This window comes from Tursiops truncatus, chromosome 14 (assembly GCF_011762595.2).
Source record: "Tursiops truncatus isolate mTurTru1 chromosome 14, mTurTru1.mat.Y, whole genome shotgun sequence".
In the NCBI taxonomy this organism is placed as follows: Eukaryota; Metazoa; Chordata; class Mammalia; order Artiodactyla; family Delphinidae; genus Tursiops; species Tursiops truncatus.
Window position 1 is genome coordinate 41,292,645 of NC_047047.1, and position 18,986 is coordinate 41,311,630.

Genomic DNA, 18,986 nt, shown 5'->3' on the forward strand with positions numbered 1-18,986 from the left:
CTATAAGCACAGAATCAACAAGTTGCTGTGAGTCCAGGATGAGAATCATTAGTTCTGCTGCAATGGAAATGAACCTAGGACGTTTTCACAGTGGAGATATTATTCAGAGTGGAGTTTTAGAGCTGGGTGGATAGAATTTCACCAGATTGACAAACATGTGGAGGAAGAAATGTGTGATATAATTAGGGATGGTTTGTGCGATGATGTGGTGAGGGGGGCAGTGAGCCTAAAGAGGGCAGACTGGGCTCTCCGGATTATAAAGGAACCAGAGTGCCTTCCCAAAGAGTTTGGATTTTATTCTGTAGGCAGAAAAAATTGTTGTAATCAGGGAGTTATCACTTTTAGGTATGCGTGTCAGATATGATTAGGGCAGTAGCGATGGAGCCAGAAGGGAACAGCTGTGGAGCCGAGGTGGTAGACCTTTGTCCAAGGCACTGAGCACAGAAGGAGGAGGAACAGGTTTGGGGAAAATTAGTTTGCTTTTATATTATGGAATTTGAGGTGCATGCAGGCCACCCAGGTGAGAGATGTTTAATTGGCAGTAGGAAGTGCACGTGATAGGCTGGAACCAGAGGAGAGCCCCTGAGCCATGCCTGGGAGTCGCAAGTCCAGATGCCTGGGAAGCAGCATCCCAGTGCTGCTTTGTGTTGCTCAGATAGCAGCTGGATTAAATACTCAGTTCTACTTGTCACCTTTAGAAGGAAACCTGGAAGATCCCCCAAAGGCAGCTAGATGATGAAGAATCTGGATTCTACCTTACCTGAGATACCCTTAGTCTGGAAAAGAGAATGCAAAGAGGGAATGATAAATTTCTATAACTGTTAGCAGGGTTTCGGGAGACAGATATTTAGGTAGAGAAATGCAGCTCAAAGTCAGTGGTTCCCTCTCACTAAAAGGCAGCACAGGGAGCGGAGGCCACTCAGCTGCCTGGGCTTTCTGCAGTTGGACAAGAGTGAAAGAAAAACGATTACAATTGGGTATGGGGAAGGCAGCTGCCACCAGAGGGCAGCCACACTTTGAGAACCCCAGCCGGCCAAACCGAGCAGCTCTACCTGAGGGTTTTGTCGGGGAAATGCACAGTGTGGTCGCAGATGACCAACACGTGGGTGGGTAGGAGGGTAAGTCAGAATTTAGAGCCTGCAGGTTCCCAGGGTAGCAGGTAATTTGATTCATTTACCTGGCCATTCAGATTTAACCAGTTAATTTCTCTAAATAGGCTTTTGAATTTCCTTTCTCTTGTAAGGGAAGTTTCCCACTCTTTCCAGAACAGTGTACACTCAGACTAGATTGAGGTAGTAGCTTCCTTTGTATCTGAAGAGGCTGCTATGATCTCAGTCACAGACAACTTATGAGTTTTGAGAAAATATTAAACAATAATGGTGGAGCCTGAAAGATTGATACAGACTCTACCAGTGCAGAGATATTTGTGGATTTTAGTAGTAGCTACTCTTTCTGAAGTGTGACAAGAGATAATAGGGGTTTAACTCTTTAAATCACACCATGACAATGCTGCAGACTGTGTGATGCTATTTTATTTAACAAATGAGCAAACCAAACCTCAGAGAGACTATCTACTAGCTCCAAGGTATCGCAGCCAGAAAATAACAGGACTGAGGTTTGAGCCCAGATGTGTTTTGCTCTAAAGGCCCTGTTTTTTTTGTTCTGCACAAGGTCTTTATTCTGTTGTCAAAACTTCTTCCAAGAACATCATGGACAAGGCAGGAAGGAGATATGAAAATGCATCCAGGAAAGCATTGGGGATGTCCTGACGTTCTCCAGCTTTGACCCCAGAGCAATGAAAACTTTCTCTGCTGGGAGATAGTGACAACTCTCTGACCTTTTCCAGAAGGAATTGGTGCTATGACTGATATTTAGGTGCTGCCGTAGTTCATCTGAATCTGCTTGGCAATTAAACCACGTATTTTCCCATGCAATTAAACCACTTTGCATGTGATTTTTTTTTTTTTTTTTTTTTTTTTTTTTTGCGGTATGCGGGCCTCTCACTGCTGTGGCCTCTCCCGCTGCGGAGCACAGGCTCCGGACGCGCAGGCTCAGCGGCCATGGCTCATGGGCCCAGCCGCTCTGCGGCATGTGGGATCCTCCCGGACCGGGGCACGAACCTGTGTCTCCTGCATCGGCAGGCGGACACTCAACCACTGCGCCACCAGGGAAGCCCTGCATGTGATTTTTAATAAACCAGGTCATCTCCAGTGAGGGGAGGAAGGAGCTCTCTGGACATCAGGACTAACAGCTAAGTCCCTATAGAGGAGAAAATAGATTAAATCCTCCTCTCAGGAGAAAAGATGGAGCAGAATCTATCCTCTGCCCTCAACTGGCTTGATGACCTGCACCCCACACCACTCAGGGGAATTTGGGAGGGAAACAGACAAAGCTTATGGCCCTTTGACGGCTTGAGAGAGAGCATTGCACTGGAGTCAGGAGATGCCACTGGAGCTCCTCATTTTTCAATTTGGAAGCTACTCTTTCATAGTAATAATAATGATCCCAGTCATAACAGACACCATATCAAAGTTAAATGTAAAGAACATATCCTTTCTACAGTATTGAACTAATGTTAAAGGCGTGATGCTCTCAGTTGAAAACAACCATTTTAAACAGCAATAATAACAAGAAAATAAGCATGTTTTGAGATTCTTCCTTTCCACCCTGTCGGGCACCCCTGCTTGGTGCTGTTTCGGTACATGAACACAACGGCATATGCAGCTCTTCACTTAGCATAAATGTTTTGGAAGCTGGCGTTGCTAAGCTATGGCCAATTTCAAATGCAAAAATCTACTTCCCCTGGAAAACGTGCTTGCTACAACCTTCATGCCACCTTCGACTATTTGTGTAGTTCCTAAGTGGAATATGTTTGGTTTATGCAAAGCTGAAGGAAAAGGAAAACGGAACAAATATCCAAAAGCACGTTGCTATGTCTTCTTTCTGTACCTTCAAACAATCACACATTTACTCATAAGAGATGCTGAACAAGGTCATCAGATCTAGAGGACACTGTATTTTTTGAGTTGATGATATATTGATCATATTTTCCTCCACAGAGACTGCATTTTTGAAAAGTAGGAAGTTATGTATTTTTTATTTAAACTCCATGTACATGGCTATGATTTATTTGTATTTTATTAATTAGTTTACACATAAGAGTTGTGTACTGAGTGTCACTTCTATGTCAGGCACAGTGATGGCCAACAGATTCTGATTAGAATCCACTTAGAGTCTTAAGCCCTAGCATATTGTGGTTTTATTGTTCACAATTAGGAGAATTTTATGGTACTTTTCTTGGACCCTTTCTTTTGATGCATTGTATTAGTTTCCTATTGCTGCTGTAACAAATTTCAACAAATGTTATGACTTATAACAACACAAACCTATTATCTCACAGTCCTCCCAATTAGAGTTACTGAAATCCAGGTGTCAGCAAGGATGTGTTCCTCCTTTCCGCACTACCCAGACAGGGGTCCATACAGCGTTGTTCTGGACTCCCATCCTAACTTAAAGGGAAACTTTCACAATGTCCAGAGCCCTTGACGTCCTGCAAGTGAAGGAGGAGGATGTCCTCAAATTCCTTGCAGCAGGAACCCACTTAGGTGGCACCAACTTTGACTTCCAAATGGAACAGTACATCTACAACAGGAAAAGTGATGGCATCTACATCATAAATCTGAAGAGAACCTGGGAGAAGCTTCTGTTGGCAGCTCGTGCCATTGAATTCCCAGCTGATGTCAGTGTTGTATCCTCCAGGAATACTGGCCGGCAAGCTGTGCTGAAGTTTGCTGCTGCCATTGGAGCCACTCCTATTGCTGGCCATTTCACTCCTGGAACCTTCACTAACCAGATCCAGGCAGCCTTCCGGTAGCCAAGGCTTCTGGCGGTTACTGATCCCAGGGCTGACCACCAGCCCCTCACAGAGGCCTCTTACGTTAACCTGCCTACCGTCACTCTGTGTAACACAGGCCTCCGCTGTGCTATGTGGACATTGCCATCCTGTGCAACAACAAGGGAGCTCACGCAGTGGGTCTGATGTGGTGGATGCTCGCCTGGGAAGTTCTGCACACGCGTGGGACCATCTCCTGTGAACACCCTTGGGAGGTTATGGCTGATCTCTACTTCTACAGAGATCCTGAAGAGATTGAAAAGGAATAACAGGCAGCAGCTGGGAAAGCTGTGGCCAAGGAGGAATTTCAGGGTGAATGGACCGCTCCTGAGTTCACTGCTACTCACCCTAAGGTGGCGGACTGGTCCGAAGGTGTGCAGGTGCCCTCTGTGCCTACTCAGCAGTTCCCCACTGAAGACTGGTCTGCAGCTCCCACTGCTCAGGCCACTGAATGGGTAGGAGCAACGACTGAGTCATCTTAAGCTGTTCTTCCACAAACTCTTCAAATGGAAATAGGTTGACGGAAAATGAACAGTTTCTTAAAAACAACAACAACAACAAAAAAACAATGTTTCCTTCTGGAGGTTCTAGGAGAGAATCAAGTCCTTGCATTCTCTTTGCTGATGGTCCCTTCCCTCATTTTCAAATCCAACTGGGTAGCATCTTCAAATCTCTCTATTTCTCTCCTCTCTCTCTCTCTCTCTCTCTCCCCCCCCTACTCTCCCCCACCCCCCGCCTCCATCTTCACATCTTCTCTGACTCTCTTGCTTCCCTCTTATAAGCAGCCTATGATTACATTGGGTCCACCCACTTCTATGTGTGTGTGTGGTGTTCGGGGGGGGGGGGGCGTTATCCCACCTACCACATTCGCATATTGAACTCATCTCCTAGCTAAAATTCCTCTGCTTACACTGTGTACTTTAAAAAATGAAGTGTTTTTGAAACATTTTCCCAAAAAAATGACATGAAGAAATTTACACCCTTTTTGGGTCTTCACATAGAATGTAACACCAATCCTCTGGATGCCAGGGCAGATCTCCTAGGAAGTGAATTTCTAAGTGTTGCAGAAGGAAACTGTTCACTGAGTCCACATTTTCTTAGCACAGCACCCCCAAAAGTTCAGTTTCTCTAGCTAAAGGTAAAAGTTCTCTGAGTTCTACTGGATGGTACTCTGGGGAATATTTTTGTGTGCTGAACACAATTAAAGTTATAATTCTTTTATTGCATTTATGCATATTAAAATAGAATGTCAACTTAATATTTTGACTCTTAATAAGTTTTCCCCAAAAGGAGGTCATTACTCACAGTTCACACAGTGTGAAAGCCATGAATGTGTGCCTCGGTAGCCTGGGATTTACTGTGACTCTATTTCTGTACTGAATACAAATTCATTTAAAAATATATTCATTCCCCTATTCTCCCTGCATTGAGGTTTACGAATGAATAGATGGCGGGTTAGCAGTTCTAAGAATGCTGGGGCAGGGTCATAAGGACTTACGCCTGCTGGAAAGATCCTTTGGGGCAAGAGAGGTCTGTTAGCCCATTCCATGTTTCCCAAGCTGAGGGAGAGGCCAGAGGGCCACATTCTGAGCTGAGAGGTTTTGAAACTTTGCTTTCCTTGGCCCTACAAAGCATAAGCTTTCTGATATTTCTCTCTCTTAAGCTATTTAATGAGGAGGAAGAGAGACATTTTCCCCAGTGTTGAGTGGAAAGGAAGAGTAGATGAGAAGGTATGGCTGGAGGATTTCTAAACCCACAACTACACCCCAGTTTACTCCAAAGATGGAGACACTGTAGCATGAACAGCTGAAGTAGGGTTTTGCTCTTCATTGAAGGTATTTTCTGCAAAGTTTTGGAAGAGTTATGAACTAGTGGGAAGAAACCACATATATAGGCCTTGATACACACACACACATATTTAGATTAATAAGTTCGTGTTTTAATTAGCCAATGATACAGTGCCATATTATGAATAAACTGGCGATCAGGGATGAAGGAATGGAGTGAGGAAGAGGTTTCCTGGGCCTCAGAGACTCTGATAGGAGCCCAAAGCTGTTGATACTAGTGTTTGTGCAAGAAACGGTTTCATGAGATCAAGAGAACTCAACTCTTGCTGTGGTGTAGTCCTATACGCTTATATTATCATTCAGGAAGAATATACCTTACATTTGACAGAAGGTTTTCAAACGTCAGGACATCCGTGTTCTTGATCCAAATTCAGTGTCAGCAAAGATTGCGTCATCGCCTCTCACTGGCAGTTGTTGCTTTACTTTATAATACTTTTTATCTTAGTTATCCTTTGGGGGCAACATGATGAACTTCAGATCTTTTATTGGCTTAGTGTTTTGTTTTTTTTTTAATATTTATTTGGGCTGCTCCTGGTCTTAGTTGTGGCATGTGGGATCTTTGTTGCTGCATGCAGGATCTTTAGTTGCGGCATGTGAACTCTTAGTTGTGGCATGTGGACTTCTTAGTTGCGGCATGTGGACTCCTTGTTGTGGCATGCAGACTTCTTAGTTGCAGCATGCGGACTCTTGTGGCATGCATGTAGGATCTAGTTCCCCAATCAGGGATCGAACCCGGGCCCCCTGCATTGGGAGTGTGAAGTTCTACCCACTGGACCACCAGGGAAGTCCCTCAATGTTTTTTCTTTTTTTTTAATAGATCTTTATTGGAGTATGATTGCTTCACAGTACTGTGTTAGTTTCTGTTGTACACCAAAGTGAATCAGCCATATGCATACATATATCCCCATATCCCCTCCCTCTTGAGCCTCCCTCCCACCCTCCCTATCCCACCCCTCTAGGTCGTTGCAAAGCACTGAGCTGATCATAATCACCCTGTGCTATGCAGCTGCTTCCCACTAGCTATCTATTTTACGTTTGGTAGTGTATATATGTCCATGCCACTCTCTCACTTCGTCCCAGCTTCCCCCACCCCACCACATCCTCAAGTCCATTCTCTATGTCTATGTCTTTATTCCTGCCCTGCCACTAGGTTCATCAGTGCCATGTTTTTATTTTAGATTCCATATACATGTGCTAGCATACGGTATTTGTTTTTCTCTTTCTTACTTCACTCGGTATGACAGACTCTAGGTCCATCCACCTCACTACAGATAACTCAATTTCGTTCCTTTCTTTGGCTGAGTAATATTCCATTGTATCTATGTGCCACATCTTCTTTATCCATTCATCTGTCGATGGACATTTAGGTTGCTTCCATGTTCTGGCTATTGTAAATAGTGCTGCAATGAACATTGTGGTACGTGACTCATTTTGAACTATGGTTTTCTCAGGGTATATGCCCAGTAGGGGGATTGCTGGGTCATATGGTAGTTCTATTTTTAGTTTTTTAAGGAACCTCCATACTGTTCTCCATAGTGGTTGTATCAATTTATATTCCCACCTACAGTGCAGGAGGGTTTCCTTTTCACAACACCCTTTCCATCATTTGCTGTTTCTAGATTTTTTGATAATGGCCATTCTGACTGGTGTGAGGTGATACCTCATTGTAGTTTTGATGTGCATTTCTCTAATATTCAGTGATGTTGAGCATCTTTTCATGTGTCTCTTGGCCATCTGTATGTCTTCTTTGGTGAAATGTCTATTTAGGTCTTCCACCCATTTCTTAATTGGATTGTTTGTTTTTTTGATATTCAGCTCAATGAACTATTTGTATATTTTGGAGATTAATCCTTTGTCTACTGTTTCATTTGCAAATGTATTCTCCCATTCGGAGGGTTGTCTTTTCCTCTTGTTTATGGCTTCCTTTGCTGTGCAAAAAGCTTTAAAATTTAATTAGGTCCCATTTGTTTATTTTTGTTTTTATTTTCATTACTCTAGGGGGTGGGTCAAAAAAGATCTTGCTGTGGTTTATGTCGAAGAGTGTTTTTCTTATGTTTTCCTGTAAGAGTTTTATAGTGTCTGGTCTTACATTTAGGTCTTTAATCCATTTGAGTTTATTTTTGTGTATGGTGGTAGGGAATGTTCTAATTTCATTCTTTTACATGTACCTGTCCAGTTTTCCCAGCACCACTTACTGAAGAGGCTGTCTTTTCTCCATTGTATGTTCTTTCCTCTTTTGTTGTAAATTAGGTGATCAATGTGCATGGGTCTATCTCTGGGTACTCTATCCTGTACCATTGATCTATGCCAGTACCATACTGTCTTGATTACTGTAGCTTTGTAGTATACTCTCAGGTCAGGGAGTCTCATTCCTCCAGCTCAATTTTTCTTTCTCAAGATTGCTTTGGCTATTCGGGGTCTTCTGTGTTTCCATGCGAATTGTAAAACTTTTTGTTCTAAATCTGTGAAGAATGCCATTGGTAGTTTGATAGGGATTGCATTGAATCTGTAGATTGCTTTGGGTAGTATAATCATTTTCACAATGTTGATTCTTCCAATCCAAGAACATGGTATATTTCTCCATCTGTTTATGTCATCTTTGATTTCTTTCATCAGTGTTTTATAGTTTTCTGAGTACAAGTCTTTTGCCTCCTCAGGTCGGTTTATTTCTAGGTATTTTATTCTTTCTGTTGTGATGGTAAATGGGAGTGTTTCCTTAATTTCTTTCTGATTTTTTGTTGTTAGTGTATAAGAATGCCAGAGATTTCTGTGCATTAATTTTGTATCCTGCAACATTACCAAATTCATTGATTAGTGCTAGTAGTTTTCTTGTGGCATCTTTAGGATTTTCTATATATATTATCATGTGGTCTGCAAACAGTGACAGTTTTATTTCTTCTTTTACAATTTGTATTCCTTTTATTTCTTTTTCTTCTCTGATTGCTGTGGCTAGAACTTCCAAAACTATGTTGAATAATAGTGGCAAGAGTGGACATCCTTGTCTTATTCCTGATCTTGGAGGAAATGCTTTCAGTTTTTCATCATTGAGTATGATGTTTGCTGTGGGTTTATCATATATGGCCTTTATTATATTGAGGTAGGTTCCCTCTATGCCCACTTTCTGGAGAGATTTTATCATAAATGGGTGTTGAATTTTGTCAAAAGCTTTTTCTGCACCTATTGAGATTATCATATTGTTTTTATTCCATCATTTGTTAATATGGTGTATCACATTGATTGATTTGTGTATATTGAAGAATCCTTACATCCCTGGGAAAAATCCCACTTGATCATGTTGTATGATCCTTTTAATATCTTGTTGGATTCTGTTTGCTAGTATTTTGTTTAGGGTTTTTGCATCTATTTTCATCTGTGATATTGGTCTATAATTTTCCTTTTTTGTGATATCTTTTTCTGGTTTTGATATCAGGGTGATTGTCACTTTGTAGAATGAATTTGGGAATGTTACTCCCTCTGCAGTTTTTTTGAAGAGTTTGAGAAGGAGCAGTGTTAGCTCTTCTCTAAATGTTTGGTAGAATTCACCTATGAAGCCATCTGGTCCTGGACTTCTGTTTGTTGGAAGATTTTTAATTACAATTTCAATTTCACTACTTGTGATAGGTCTGTTTATTTTTTCTAATTCTTCCTGGTTCAGTCTTGGAAAATTGGACCTTTCCAAGAATTTATCAACTTCTTGGTGTTGTCCATTTTATTGGCATATGTTTATTTGTAGTAGTCTCTTATATTCCTTTGTATTGCTGTGGTGTCAGTTGTAATTTCTCCTTTTTCATTTCTAATTTTATTGATTTGCATCCTCTCCCTTTTTTTTTTCTTGATGAGTCTGGCTAAGGGTTTATCAATTTTGTTTATCTTCTGAGTCTGGCTAAGGGTTTATCAATTTTGTTTATCTTCTCAAAGAACCAACGTTTAGTTTTATTGATCTTTGCTATTGTTTTCTTTGTTTCTATTTCATTTATTTCTGCTGTGATATTTATGACTTCTTTCCTTCTACTGACTTCGGGTTTTCTTTGTTCTTCATTCTCTAGTTGCTTTAGGTGTAGGGTTAGATTGTTTATTTGAGATTTTTCTTGTTTCTTGAGGTGAGATTGAATTTCTATAAAATTGCCTCTTAGAACTGCTTTTGCTGCCTCCCATATGTTTTGGGTTGTCGAGTTTTTGTTGTCATTTGTTTCTATGTATTTTTTTAATTTCTTCTTTGATTTCTTCAGTGATTTCTTGGTTATTTAGTAGCGTCCTGTTAGCCTCCATGTATTTGTGTTTTTTTTCAGTTTTTTTCCCGTAATTGATTTCCAGTCTCATTCCATCCACAATGGTCAGAAATCATGCTTGATACGATTTCAGTTTTCTTAAGTTTTCCGATGCTTGAGTTGTGACCCAAAATGTGATCTATCCTGGAGAATGTTCCATGTGCACTTGAGAAGAAAGTGTATTCTGCGACTTTCAGACGGAATGTTCTATGAATATCAATTAAATCTGTCTGGTCTATTATAAAGCTTGTGTTTCCTTTTATTTTCCGTTGGGATGATCTGTCCATTGGTGTAAGTGGGGTGTTAATGTCTCCTACTATTATTGTGTTACTGTTGATTTCCCCTTTCATGGTTTTTAGTATTTGCTTTATGTATTGAGGTGCTTCTACGTTGGGTGCATAAACATTTATAATTGTTATGTCTTCTTCTTGGATTGATCCCTTGATCATTATGTAGTGTCCTTCTTTATCTCTTGTAACACTATTTTAAAGTCTATTTTATCTGATACAAGTATTGCTATTCCAACTTTCTTTTGATTTCCATTTGCATGGAATATCTTTTTCCATCCCTTCTCTTTCAGTCTGTATGTGTCCCTAGGTCTGAAGTGGGTCTCTTGTAGGCAGCATATATACGGGTCTTGTTTTTGTATCCGTTCAGCCTGTCTGTGTCTTTTGGTTGGGGCATTTAATTAATTTATATTTAAGGTTATTATCGATATGTATGTGCCTATTACCATGTTCTTAATTGTTTTGGGGTTGTTTTTGTGGGTCTTTTTCTTCTCTTGTGTTTCCCTCCTAGAGAAGTTTCTTTAGCATTTGTTGTAAAGCTGGTTTGGTGGTGCTGAATTTTTTAGCCTTTGCTTGTCTGAAAAGCTTTTGATTTCTCCATTGAATCTGAATGAGATCCTTGGTGGGTGGAGTAATCTTGGTTGTAGGTTTTTCTCTTTCATCACTTTAAGTATATCCTGCCACTCCTTTCTGGCCTTCAGAGTTTCTGCTGAAAAATCAGCTGATAACCTTATGGGGATTCCTTTGTATGTTACTTTCGTTTTTCCCTTGCTGCTTTTAAATTTTTTCTTTGAATTTAATTTTTGTTAGTTTGATTAATATGTGTCTTGGTGTGTTTCTCCTAGGGTTTATCCTGTATGTGACTCTCTGTGCTTCCTGGACTTGTGTGACTATTTCCTTTCCTATGTTAGGGAATTTTTCCACTGTAATCTCTTCAAATATTTTCTCAGACCCTTTCTTTTTCTCTTCTTCTGAGACCACTATAATTCGAATGTTGGTGCATTTAGTGTTGTCCCAGACCTCTCTGAGATTGTCTTCAATTCTTTTCATTCTTTTTCTTTATTCTGCTCCTCAGCAGTTATTTCCACCATTTTGTCTTCAAGCTCACTTATTCGTTCTTCTGCCTCAGTTATTCTGTTACCGATTCCTTCTAGTGTAATTTTCATTTCACTTATTGTGTTGTTCATCTCTGTTTGCTCTTTAGTTCTTCTAGATCTTTGTTAAATATTTCTTGTATTTTCTCAATCCGTGCCTCCATTCTATTTCCAAGATTCTGGATCATCTTTACTATCATTACTCTGATTTTTTTTTTCAGGTAGATTGCCTATTTCCCCTTCATTTATTTGGTCTTGTAGGATTTTACCTTGCTCCTTCATCTGTGACATAGTTATTGCCATCTCATTTTTCTTTTTTTTGATGAGTGGGATTGTTTTCCTATCTTACTGGTTGTTTGGCCTGAAGTTTCCAACACTGGAGCCGAGTTGAGGACCTCTGTGAGACCTCACTCCGGTGAATATTCCCTGGGGTCTGAGGTTTTCTGTTAATCCAGTTTTTCAGATTTGGAGCTCTCACTGCAGGATCTTTGGCCTGACCCCCGGCTTGTGATGCAAGATCCTGTAAGCCACGTGGGGTGGCAAAAAAAAATGAAAAAAAGGAAGAATAACAAAGTAACAAATAAAATTAGACTAGGAGACTAACAGATATGTTAGAAAGAATATAAAAATAAAAATATAGATGAAACAGCAACTGGAAGGTAAAACAGAACACAATAGTAAAAAAGAGGAGGAGAAAAAAAAAAAGGTGGAAAAGGCCTTGGCTGTGGAGGGCGGGGCTTAAACAGGGGCGGGGCTTGGGCACTGGGCAGGGCCTATGCTTAGCACCCACAGGGCTGGGAAAGGCCCTGGGAGTTGTGGGGCATGGGGCTTAGGCTCAACAGAACTGAAGGGTCCCAGGCGTGCCTCCTGCCTCTGTTCTCAGAGGGCAGGGGACCCCACCTAGGAGCCCAGCAGGCTTCCCAGGCTGAGTGGGCAGGGTAAACATCCTCCGCTCCTCTACTGCTCCTCTGGTCCTGGAGGGCCCCTCCCACCCATATCTCCTGTTCTCCTCGGGGTCTCCCTCCTATGCCCCCAGGACCCATGCAGCCTGGAGGGGATTTTGGAGGGAAGGGGACCAGCCTGGGAGCTCAGTAAATTTCCCGGGGTCGAGTGAGCAGGCGCAACGCCCTCTGCTCCTCTTCCACTCCTCATGTCCTGGAGGGCCCCTCCCACCTGCCTCTCCTGTTCTCCCCCCGGTCTCCCTCCTATGTCCCCATGACCAAGTGGCCTGGGGGTGGGGCTCTGAGAGTGTGGGACCCAGCCCAACTGGGCAGGGGAAATACTGAGTGTGCTCCCCCTTGATCTGAGCCCCAGAGGGTCCCTTCATGTGTGTGAACCCCTCCCCCCCCTCAGCCACCCCTCAGGGGCGCTGGTCCTGTCTGGCCTCCACTTCTCCTCCCCCCACATCTTACCAGTTAGCTTGGGGGGTTCCTCCTGTCTCCTTGGGCATTGAAGTCTCCCACCAGCATCTGGCAGTTACCCTAGTTGTGGGGAGATGCGAACCCCGCATCTTCCCACACCACTGTCTTGACTCCTCAGATGTCCCTCAGTGTTTCTAATTGACAGCAATCTTTGTTTCTCTTTTGATGCTCAAATTGTCATAGTTTGAGAAGTAGGAGCCCCATCAAGTCCATTCTTGTAGTCATTTTCGTACATCTTTAAAAGTTAACCTTGCTTTCTAATATCAGCAAACTATTCCAAGACGGTCTTGAGTTCCCCTGCACTGAACGTGGACTCAGTGGCTCTCTAAAGTGCCCTGATTATCTTTGGTGGAGAATAATGTTAAAGACCAGACTCTGTATACTAGTGCTGCAGACTATATTGTTTCACAGGAGAACTGGCAGTAGATCCGAGTGACAAAAGAAAAGGGGCAGTTTACATCAGTGAAATAATTAGAAGAATCTCCAATTCCACAAAAAGGTCATTATTTCAATTTTGGTCTTTTACTAAGGTTATTTTCCCCTTTCTCTGGTATGAGAGCTTCCTCATCTAAAATCCCCCCTCTCTTTTTATACCAACTTTAATAATAGTTTATAACTCTAGTTTGATAGTCATAGTTTGATATAACAGTTACACATTATCATACCAAACCATATGTATTTAAAGTGAAGATTTGACCCCAAATTTAGAATCTCTCAATTTTCCTTTTCACTCTTTTTTTTTTTGTGGTATGTGGGCCTCTCACTGTTGTGGCCTCTGCCGTTGCAGAGCACAGGCTCTGGACGCACAGGCTCAGCGGCCATGGCTCACGGGCCCAGCCGCTCCGCGGCATGTGGGATCTTCCCGGACCGGCGCACGAACCCGTATCCCCTGCATCGGCAGGCAGACTCTCAACCACTGCGCCACCAGGGAAGCCCTCCTTTTCACTCTTGGTCCAAGCATCTTTAATGGATGCAGGTCAAAATCATCTAACATTAACCTCACCAAATTTCTGAAAACAGGAAAAAAAAAAAAAAAAGAACTTCTAATTTCCTTCTGGAGCAACATTTACAAAATAAATAATTCAGAATACACTGAGATACAGGATCCACATAAAATTATGTATAATCGTTGAAGGATAATAATAAAGGGTATAATGTAGGCAAATATAATCTTTTGTAGTTCTATTTAAGTTTCACTTTTACTACTCTATAAGAACTATTTTTTTATTTCTCTTATAATGTTTTTTTCTTAATTTATTTTAATTTTATTTTTAGTTGAACTGGGTCTTTGTTGCTGCATGCAGGCTTTCTCTATTTGCAGTGAGCGGGGGCTACTCTTCATTGCGGTACATGGGCTTCTCATTGCGGTGGCTTTTTGTTGTAGAGCAGGAGCTCCAGGCACGCGGGCTTCAGCAGTTGTGGCACATGGGCTCAGTAGTTGTGGCACACAGGCTTAGTTGCTCCGCGGCATGTGGGATCTTCCCGGACCAGGGCTCGAACCCATATCGCCTGCATTGGCAGGCAGATTCTTAACCACTGCACCACCAGGGAAGCCCAATTCCTCTTATAATGTTTGTATAATGTTTATTTCTGCTTTTAAAAAGACATTCAGATAAATGTAGATATTCATTATTTAAATATTCTAATGAGTTAACTTTCCCAAATCTAATTATAGTAGCAGAATAAATGAACAACATGATAATAAAAATTATGAAGCATTTTAACCAAAAATTTTATGTGCAACAGCTTTTGAAGGGCTGTTTAACTGCTTAGACACACGTGTACATGCACATCCTCACACAGAAGCAATGTATATCTCACATCGGCACATCTAGATTGCAACATACTTCACATGTATTTTTTCTTTCTTTTTTTTTTTTTTGCGGTACGCGGGCCTCTCACTGTTGTGGCCTCTCCCCTTGCGGAGCACAGGCTCCGGACGCGCAGGCCCAGCGGCCATGGCCCACGGGCCCAGCCGCTCCGCTGCACGTGGGATCTTCCCAGACCGGGGCACGAACCCGTGTCCCCTGCATCGGCAGGCGGACTCTCAACCACTGCGCCACCAGGGAAGTCCCTTCACATGTATTTTTATGTTTTCATTACACTTACATACTTCTTTATTTCAAGTTAGGAAGTGGTCTACTTGAGGCCCAGTAATTTCCCTCATGTAGGTTTCATTTTCACCAAAATACAAATGGGCCAACCAGACTTCCAATTTGCTGCTTATGATTATATTGATGTCTGTTCCTGTGTTTGTGTATTTCCACTGTTCTACCTTATTCCATTGTTTGACTATATTGCAGTTTCTGTGTTCTACTAATGAAGACTTATGCAGTTCTCCATTTTTCTATTATAGACACTGCTGCAATGACCATTCTAATACTTGACTCCTGAGACAAAAAACATAAAAGTTTATCTAGATTATATTCTTGGGTCTTATATTTATTTTCAAATTTACTAGAAAATCTCAAATTGCTTTCTAAAGTAGTTGTACCACTTTGCAAGTTTATTTAAACACTATCATTGTGGTTTTAATTTTAATTTTCCTGACTGCCAGTGAGCTTGAGTAGCATTTTAAATGATTTTTTTTTTTTTTTTTTGGCCAGTCATATTTCCTACTTTGTGAAATACCTGTTGGCACCTGTTGCCAATTTTTCTATTGGGTTATCTGTCCTTTTTTATTGATAGTAATTAATTCTTAACTGCCCATGGATGTCTCCAGCAGAGACCTCCAACACTACCTGAAAGATCTAAACTGCATCAAATGCACTAGAATTCATTGCCATCCCACTAGTAGACTCTGCTACTCTCTTTTCCTCAAAAGGCCTCTTGTCTCCTTAGTTGAGAAGTCTGGGAAGCCCAGGTCCTTCCTCCCATCAGTCTTGGGGAAGAACTTAGTAGATATTCTTTGTCAGGGATTAAGCACCCTCATAGATCCTTAGTCTAAGCCTAGCATATTTCCTTCCTGACTCTCTGGATCTTCTTTTATTTCTAGCAAAATGGGGGAAATCTTCCTTTTGACAGGGACTTGTTTGATTCTCATCCACCTCTGTCTCGTTGCCTCTTTCAGTTTAACAGGGTTTGTTCTGGGCATTGTGACTACTTCCAGTGCAGGCCGTGGGGCCATGCCTCCACTTGTGGCCACTCATGCCTCTGTCTCTGAGTGCAAAGCTCTTCCCATACTCTCCTCCTCTCCCACATACCAGGTACTGCTATATCCTGTGAAGTCCTTCACAAGATGGCAGTCTTCTTCTTCTCAACTCCTAATTTTTCCCCACTAGTATTAACGTTTTATTAAGTTTTCTGATTTCACATATTCTTACTGATTGACCTAATAGTTGTACTCCTCTAATACAATATATTTTCCCTCAGTAAAACTCTAAAGTGACCCAGATGTGAGAGAGGGTAGACGTTCTCAGATTTGTAGCCTTGGAGAAATCAGGCACATCACTAGCCATCCACTTTATCTCACTTGACTTCAATCCAGCAAGGTTTTCTTCTTCCCTGAATAAAATCCTATTCAAAACACAGTAGTTATGAAAGGAGGAGATCAAGGTGGCAGAGTAGGAGGACACAGAGCTCATCTCCTGCCACAAACATCAAAAATACCTCTACATGTGGAGCAGTTCACACTGAAACAAACTGGAGAGTGGCAGAATGACTCTCATACAACCAAGGCTGTAACATGGAGTCAGGTAGGAAGGGAAGAGAAGTGATGAGGTTGGGACCTGTGCCCCTTGGAAGGGACACAGAGGAGGAGGGGGATTACATTGGCTCGAAGATCCTCCCTGGGGAGCGAGCAACTTGAACCACATATTGGGTGCCCACGTCTGGGGCCCAACACTGGGAGGGATGAGTCCCCTTAGCTCATTTGAGAACCAATGGGACTGACAGCAGGGCTGTAAGAAGCCTAAACTCCACTTGTGAAACAGATGCACATGCTTGCTTACTCCTGAAGCAAGGCAGAAGCAGGCTAAAACTGCCTGGGACTCTGGCTGGTTTCCCAGAACTGCCCCAGCATTTGCCCCAGCCTGATCTGAGTGCCCGCTCCAGCCCGTTTTGCTCCATGGTACAGCTCCACACTAGGGCGAAGGCTACTGTGGCTGAGGAGAGTATGCAGTTGTAGGAGACAGAGCCAGTTTGACGCAGCACAGCAGCAATGGTGTTCATGGGGGTGGCAGATTGGGAGCGGTCTGGAGCTCTGACTGGTGCTAGGACCATGCCAACGTGCATACCAGCCCACACTGGGTGCCCACTCCAGCCCTTCATGCTCCTCCGCGTGAGGGTGAAGCTGCCTCCACTGAGGAGAGTATGCAGTTGAGGGGGACAGAGCCAATTCATACCTGATCCTCAGGGCTTCTGCTCCTGCAGCTGGGGAGCCACACCCACCGCCAACAAGGTGGTACTGGCCACTGAGCAGAGGAGAAGCCCAGACTTACACTTGGCTCTGGCTCTAGCCTCTGCGTCTCCAGCCCTACTTCCTACCAAGGTGATAGCTGCTAGCACACCCTGGGGGAAGACATGACTTGTGCTCACTGCAGATTCAGCTCTCCCACCAAAAACGCTGGGCACATGCAGACTGAATAGGAATGCTCCCTCACGAGGACACTCCTTCAAGACTGGGATAGGAAACTGTTTCACTTAATTTTATAAAGACAGAGAAAGTTAAGCAAAATGAAAAGAAAGAGGAATTAGTTTCTAATGAAAGAACGAGAAAAAGATCCTAAAAAAAAAAAAGAGAGAGAGCTAATAAAACAGAGATAAATAATTTACCGGATAAAGAGTTTGAACCATTAGTAATAAAAATGCTAACTGAACTAAGGAAAAGAATAGATGAACACAGTGAGAATTTTAACAAGAAACTAGAAAATATAAAAAAGAACCAGTCAGAACTGAAGAATGCAATAACTGAAATGAAAAACACACTAGAAGGAATTAACAACAGACTAGTTAATACAGAAGAATACGTCAGGGATCTGGAAGATGGAAATAACCCGATCACAACAGCAAAAAGAAAAACAAATTAAAAAATGAGAACAGTTTAAGGGACCTCTGAGATAACGTCAAGCATACCAACATTCACAATATAGGAGTCCCAGATGGAGAAGAGAGAGAGAAAGGGATTGAAACTGTATTTGATGAACTTATGGTTGAAAACTTCCTGAGCCTGAAGGAAACAGATATCCAGGCAAGGGAAGCACAGAGTGTCCGAAACAAGATGAATCCAGTTTTTTTTTTTGAAAAGGAAAGAAATGCAGGAAAAAAAACAAGATAAATGAAGACTGAGTGAATAGTTGCATAGACCCATATCCATAGAGGACAGAAGATATGATTGACAACAGGAAAATTAGTGAGCTGTAGCAACATGAAACTCACATGCATTCTAGAAAGGAGAAAAAAACGGGAAATGAGGAGGAGAGGGAAAAATAGCTAGGAAATAGAATAACAGCACAGGGAAGAAAAATGATCGTGTCAGAAATAGAGAGAGCTAAAATGAACAGTTAATGAAAGAATTTGTAAGGGAAGAACTGGGGCATCATACAAGGAAAGATATATAGCATCAGGGGTTGGTCCTGCCCATAGCCTATTAGACTCAGAAGGCTGGAGCCTTCAGTTCGGATTTTATGTTGGAGTATTGGCAAAGGACAGGGTACTAGCCCTCATTTTAGACCCCACTAAGGTATATTCACGTTGGATTATATAAAGCATCAGGGATGCTTTAAAGCAATAATATTAGCTCTTCCTGTTTTTCCCTAAAACCCCAGTTTAGGACTTAGACAACATTTTTAGACAATATATTTTACATCAAAGACTGGCCCAGAGAGAAATGTAAACATCCACAGTGTAAAAAGCAATTTATTTTTATCCATAAAATTATGAAATTTTCTACACATGTATCTTTTACATAAGTAGAGCCCATGGCAATGTATTCATTTTCAGAAAAAATACATGTCATGCATAAACAGATAGTACGGCACACACACACATCCTAGAGAAGAAAGATGAGACTCAGAAGAGAGAGAGAAACAGGCAAAGGTGAGGAAGATGGGAGTGGAACAGATACACGTGTCCTGAAAGGAGACAGACAGCCTCAGACCTCGTCTTTCTACTAAAATATTTCAATATTCTGGCTTATTTCCAGCCTCTAGTTTTACACTGTCCAAGCCACGATCTACA

At 42.0% G+C, this 18,986-nt stretch overlaps 1 pseudogene; it reads left to right on the forward strand.

The window, feature by feature from the left end:
* The first annotated feature begins 3,512 nt into the window (after positions 1-3,512).
* LOC101323819 (small ribosomal subunit protein uS2-like) lies at positions 3,513-4,374 on the forward strand (annotated as a pseudogene).
* Positions 4,375-18,986: the final 14,612 nt, after the last annotated feature.